Source organism: Bombus vancouverensis, unplaced genomic scaffold (assembly GCF_051014615.1).
Source record: "Bombus vancouverensis nearcticus unplaced genomic scaffold, iyBomVanc1_principal scaffold0068, whole genome shotgun sequence".
In the NCBI taxonomy this organism is placed as follows: Eukaryota; Metazoa; Arthropoda; class Insecta; order Hymenoptera; family Apidae; genus Bombus; species Bombus vancouverensis.
The window spans coordinates 173,384-180,433 of record NW_027468959.1 but is presented as its reverse complement, the minus strand read 5'-3'; positions in this window follow the sequence as shown (position 1 = coordinate 180,433).

Sequence of the window (7,050 nt, the reverse complement as noted above, 5' to 3'; positions counted from 1 at the left end):
GCCCTTTATTTCCGAAAATTCGTCCCTAAATTTTCACGGGTAATGAAACCCTTGTATGCGCTTACTTCCGATAATAAAAACATGACTTGGACAGATAGGCATGGAAAAATAAGGCAAAAGGTAATTTCCGCCCTGACCGACGCGCCGGTGTTAATGGTATTTGACCCGAACTACCCCATAGAACTTCGTATCGACGCTAGTTCGGATGGATATGAGGTTATTTTAATGCACAAGAGTGAAGGTAAAAATAGAGTAATAGAATATTACAGTATAAGAAGTAGCCCTGCGGAATCTAGGTATCATTCTTACGAACTAGAAACGTTAGGAGTTGTGAACGCCGTCAAGCATTTCCGTCATTATCTCCACGGACGAGAATTTCTTGTCGTCTCCGATTGTAATCCTTTGAAGGCATCCAGTAGTAAGGTAAATTTAAATGACAGGGTTTACAGGTGGTGGGCTTACTTACAAACTTTTACTTTTGACATTCTGTACCGGGAAGGTAAACGAATGGCCCACGTAAATTTTGTCTCGCGAAATCCCGTAGACTTGGATCACCTTACGATCAACGAAGTCATAGAGAAGGAAATCAATCTGACCGAAATCTCCGAAGACTAGCTATTAGTGGAATAACGTCGCGACTCCCAAATTTCTGGGATCGTCAATAAATTACAGAATGAAGAGCTCGCGGAAGACGTCGCGAATACGTATGAGTTACGGTCCGGTACCCTTCATCGTAAAATACAGACAAAGGCAGAACTCTCTGCTTGTCCATTGTCCCCAGAGGTTTTAGATGATCTGTTATTAACCATGTGCAACAGTCAATTATGCACTTAGGTTGGGATAAAACGCTTGAGAAACTGTGCGAGTGTTACTGGTTCGAAGGAATGGCGGAGTATGTTCGCCAATTCGTAGAGAACTGTCACGCTTGTCAAGTTTCGAAGGCCAGTTCAGGTAAAATACAAGCTGAATTACATCCTATACCTAAGACCAGCATACCTTGGCATACAGTTCACGTGGACATAACGGGCAAACTAAGCGGTAAAAGTGGTTCGAAAGAGTATGTCATTGTTTTGGTCGACGTCTTCACTAAATTCGCATATCTGCATCATACTCGTAAAGTAGATTTCCTTAGTACCGTTAAAGCACTTAAGTACTATATTTTTATTCGGCAGTCCCAGTCGGATAATAGCGGATCAGGGAAGATGTTTTACGGGCAAAGAATTTCGAGACTTTTGTCAAGATAAATACATTAAACTCCATTTAATTGCGACCGGAGCTAGTAGGGCCAACGGACAGGTAGGGCGTATTATGAGTACGCTAAAAAAAAACATGTTCACAACAATAGAAACCAACTGGCGGTCCTGGCAAGACGCGATCGGGGAAATACAACTGGCCTTAAATTGTACCACCAACCGCGTGACTAAGTCAAGCCCGTTGGAACTACTAATCGGTAAAACAGCGAGACCCTACGGCTTATCCCTACCCGACAATATCGAAGAAAGAGAAGTAAATATCTCCCATATAAGACAGCAGGCGATAAAGAATATAGAAGCAAGCGCCAAATACGATAAGGATAGGTTCCACGAAAACAAAGCTAAAATAGTTAGGTTCAACCTTGGCGATTTCGTATTACGCAAAAACGAGGAAAGAAACCAGACGAAGTTAGATCCGAAATTCAGGGGTCCATTCGTAATAGCAGAGACTTTGGAAGGAGATAGATATACCCTAAAAACCTTAGACGGCAAACGATCATATAAGGACAGACACGACAGACTGAGAAAAATGCCAGAAGGTTGCGTCCCTGCTGAGTTAGACGTCTGCGGTGATGACAACGGCGGTGATAATAACGATGCAAGTACACTGACCTCAGAGGATCATTAACACTGCGTTGTGGTCATAGTAATACACCGAGTGGTTTTATATGCTTTTTGTTGTAAACCGTTGAGTGGGTTTACGTGCTTTTTGTTGTAAACCGTTGAGTGGGTTTATGTGCTTTTTGTTGTAAACCGTTGAGTGGGTTTACGTGCTTTTTGTTGTAAACCGTTGAGTGGGTTTACGTGCTTTTTGTTGTAACCCGTTGAGTGGGTTGATGTGCTTTCTGTTGTAACCCGTTGAGTGGGTTGATGTGCTTTTTGTTGTAACCCGTTGAGTGGGTTGATGTGTTTTTGGTTGTAACCCGTTGAGTGGGTTGATGTGCTTTTGGTTGTAACCCGTTGAGTGGGTTTATGTGCTTTCTGGGTGTAATGCACCCAACGTGGCAATATGATCCAACAAACTGAGGTTCACCAGTGTACGAAATCGAAAATGATCTGTTGTGTCATTACGGTCTGACTGGCGACTCACAGAACGCACCTAACACTTTGAATACAAATTATAACATTACAAATTCCTATTCTCTTTTATTTTTCTGTTGTCAAACCTCCGAACGAAACTTTGTTATTGCACTGGATCCTTGACTTGCTTGGACATTTAGTTAAATCGTAAATAATGTCAGTTGAATCTAATGTAAGAAAACACGATATTTCAGTTACACACGAGGACGTGTGATAGTCAGGAAGGCCGTGTCGGAGATGAAAGAACACCGGAGCCTTTGGAATTTTGGATAATCCCGCAACATTGTAACCTAGAGTCTACTATAGCTGTAATTGAACAATTGTAGTTATTCAACCCGATTGTAATTGTTCGAGAGTCGTGATAATGAGCTTGGGCTCGAGGCGACAGTCAGTCGCCGAACGTAGCCGCGGTCACGGGATGAACGCTTTGTCTAACAAAGGTATGGAGTAATTCTATAGCTCTCCTTAAAAGAAATATTCGTGGCGACACGCGACAGTAAACATTCCAGCGGTTTCTGTCCTGTGGCTCGCCACACGCAGACCCTATTCTTCGAGTAAGATGATTGCCAGATGTCGATGCGTCTCCGCAGTACATGTTCGGCTAGCTCGAGGGCCCGTTATAAATCTTAAGGTTTAGTTAACTAAAGTCCTTCAAACAGACAAACAGTCTTTGTCCCAACTACGGGAAGATAGGGGAGACATATTTTTCAACGAGCGGCGTCTTCCACTAGCAACTTTCCCTCGAGGGCGGCTAGCATCTTTTTCTAACCACCGATATGGAGATTGACCAATTAGCAACGCCAATTTCCCTTACTTTCTGAACGAAGGCTTTTCTCGACGAATCCGATGATCTCGTGTCCTTAGACACACCCCATTATAGTTTTCCTCTGTGGCATGATCGGGACGGGAAAGACATTCTTTCTCGCGATCTCATTGATGAAAGGAGTAACTCTTTACGACCAGTGAATATTACGCGTCCGACTTAGATTTTGTGAGTACGTTCATCTATCATCCCGTCGACCGCGGGTTCGTTATTGAACCTAGGATCATTGTCATTAGTTTCTCGAGCACCTAACTACCGCGGTTACTTGCCGGTTCTATAATAATCGTATTTGCACTAGTCAATGTCTTCTCCATTGCATAACGACAACGTGTAACCCAAACGAAGATTCGTTTCACGCCCCTAACCCTAATTCTAATGTAAACCCGACATATATATATGTGCGTGCAATGGTAAATATGACGGCTTATTTTTATGAGTCATTTGCATTATCAATGGACATGATTGTTACAAATATTGCCTACTTTACAACATGTGTGTATATATATTGGTAAACATAAGTGAAAATTATATGTATGGTTATAGATGTTGTTTGTTTACAGATGGATAGCAAAAGTATATGGTTTCATGAGTGGCGTACAGGTGCTTTACAGTTCTACGGTACGGATTGCTATTCCTTGGACTAAAAAAAAAATTCTTTCGATGTCTGTCAGACTTTTGTAAACGAACATGCATGGCAGGATTTTCTGCAGAGATTCAAAATGCTCTCTGGATTCCTCGTGAAACGTCTGGACAACATCTACATGTTCTTCCATCCGTCGTTCAGAGAATGGTTGATGAATTCGCCATCAATTCTATACACACATACAAAAATAGTTAATATATATATATTATATATTTTTTTTCTTTTTTTTTTTTTATATATATATGTTTCATTCGGACCTGTTCCTTGTATGAATACTGTATCTCTGTATATAATATAATATATATAATATGTTATGATTATGTTAGTTGTTATTTATTATATGTAATTTCCTTAACTCTCTCCCCCTTTTTTTTGTTGTTGTTTTTTTTTTTATTAGTACCTAACATTACTATTATGATGCTGTATTACATTGTATTGGCTATTATTTGTATGTGAGGGCGACGAATTTTTCAACATGGCCGCTCGCGTGTATCTTTGGTATGGCGTTGGTTTAATGTCAACAGTAGCGTGTCGTTGAAATAGTTAATTAATTGTTAATCACTATAATTTTACTTAGTAGTGTTTTTGTAATATTGTTTTGTGTTTCATGATATTGTGTGTGTCAATACCGTGTGCTACCTTAATGTGATAGCATGGATTGTATTGTTATCGAATTTCGATAGTCATTGTTTTGATTATACGTGACTTGCATTTATATAAGTCTTGTTTAATTTAGTTAATGTTTTTTGTGTATTGTGTTACCAGATATTTTGTGTAGCGTAACTTTATTCTTTTGCACCGAGTTCAGTCATGATGTTAATATTTAGTTAGTCTATCTTGATTAATTTCTAACCTATTCCTGTGTTTATTAACCTTTCTTATTTTCCCTATTAATTTATTATTGCATGTACTTGCTATTTGCTATTATTTTGTGTATGATATGAACTGGTTTCTTTATTAGTGATTAAAATCTACTTGTTAGATTAACATTGTCTGTAATTCTTCAGATTCTACTCTTTCGTTGCTGCATCACTTACCTGGATCGTCCCCGCAACATCATCCGATTCTTTGATATGCCTTATCCACGTACTACGGCTGCCTTCTACTACGGCTGCCTTCAATCGTCTTATATCTGTGGTCATAAAGGTGGTGTTTAATTTATTTAATTTAATATATATATATATATAATGCATTGTTTGTGCGACCACTATTGTGCATTACAAATTAACATCACAATACTATGTAGATTAATACATAACCGAATATCCCTTTACTCCGGTTACATTTATTACTAACTCTCAATTAATCTATCTTGATTATTTTCTAACCGCTTTCTATACTTTATCAACTATTTTATTTCTTCTTGTTAGTCTGCGAAATTCATGCATGTACGCTTCCTTGTATGGTGATTAATTGTTCATGAGGTAAGTTGCACTTTCACCGTTTTAGTTATTCGTTGAACTAGCTCGTTTCACATTCAAACAGTAATTGGAGCACTTGTAATAAACTTCTTTTCTTTTCAGGTTTCCGCCATCTGTGTTGTTCGATGAACAGTGCAATGCTTCCACAGTATTGTTATAACATTTAGTACTGTTGTATTTTGCATTAAGGCAATTGAAGTTAATTGGTTCATTTATTTTTCAGCTGGCTGTTGTACATGGTGTTTCGCAAACAGAGATCCATAACCTATTTTGCACGTAAACCTTCTCGTATGATGATTACTTGTTCACAAGGTAACTTTCACTTTCACTCTTTTAATTTTATTGAATCAACACGTTGTATATTCAAACAATAATTGGAGTACACATGATAATTTTCCTTTTTTTTTTCTTTTTTAGGTTTTCGCTATCTGTATTATTCGACGAACAGTGTCACACTTCCTTTTGATTTATCCACAATATAGTTATAACACTTAGTAACCTCGTATTTTGCACTGAGACAATTGAGACTAATTTATTCACTTATTTTAGGTAGCTGTCATACATTATGTTCCACGAACAACGATCCATAACCTATACTTGCACGTACACTTTCTTGTATGTTGATCACTTGTTCACAAGGTAACTTTCACTTTCACTAGTTAATTGTTCATTGAGATAACACGTTTTATATTTAAGCAATAATTGTAACACATATAATAATTTTCCCTTTTTCCTTTTAGGTGTTCGATATCTGTATTATTCGAAGAACAGCACTACAACATACACTATCGCACTACGTTGCCCAATGAAATCACTTTATTCATTGTTTATTTCGATTATGCGCTAGTTTTAGCTTGTTTAAGTGCACCGTTCGCGGAATCCCTTTTACTTCAATCTTGACGTTTTGTTCTGCAAGATTTCTAGCACTTTGTGTCGTCTAATATATTGATGGGAGAATTTTCCTTACTAGGTTCTTTTAATAGATATATCGAGTCTCCTGTTTTAAAATCTTGAAGGTTGATTCGTCGATTGTTGGTCTTAGTTTGGACTTTATCAAATTTTCTCTTGCCATTCGTCGTACAGTGTTAATTTTATTGAACAGATCTTTGAGATATTCTGCGCATGTTGGTTCCGTGTTCTCTTCGATTGTTACTTCACCAATAGGTTCTTTGGCTAGATGTCCGAAACTAATTCGTGCGGGGAGAATTTCGTTCCTTTCCTTCATTTTAGTTTTTATTTTGCGCCAAGACGCAGGTTTACTGACATTGATCCAATTACCCAATTGCTTGCTAATAGCATTCAAGATACAAATTTTTGAAAGTGCCGCAGCCATGTTAACCCAAAAATATTTTGTATATAGTATAGTGTGATACCATCTATATTTTCCTGGGGAAATCATAAGATCAGCACTACCTACTATGTTACCTACGTCAAATATTAGATGTAGTAACCAATAAAGTATTTTTAATCCAATTATAATCCAATGGCTAGCGTATTTATTCAAGTTTTTAGATATATCTTCGACTGGTGATTCCCTATTTTCTCCCTTTTGATTTCTTCGAGCTCGTTGAACTTGTGTTTCTTCAGCTTGAAAATGTTTAGAATCCTTTTCCTTAGTTACCCCTTTTTCTTCTTTATTTACTTTATTCACAACACCTTTATTTTCCTCTACCTTTTCAGGATGAATAGTTTCACTGGAAGTGCTTATTGTAATTAAATTATTATTTATTTGTAAGGAACGTTTAGGAATATTTTTGGTAGATTTGGAATTATTCTTTGAATTTTTATTACAAACCTTTTTGCTTATAGATTCTGTTTTGGATTTATGGA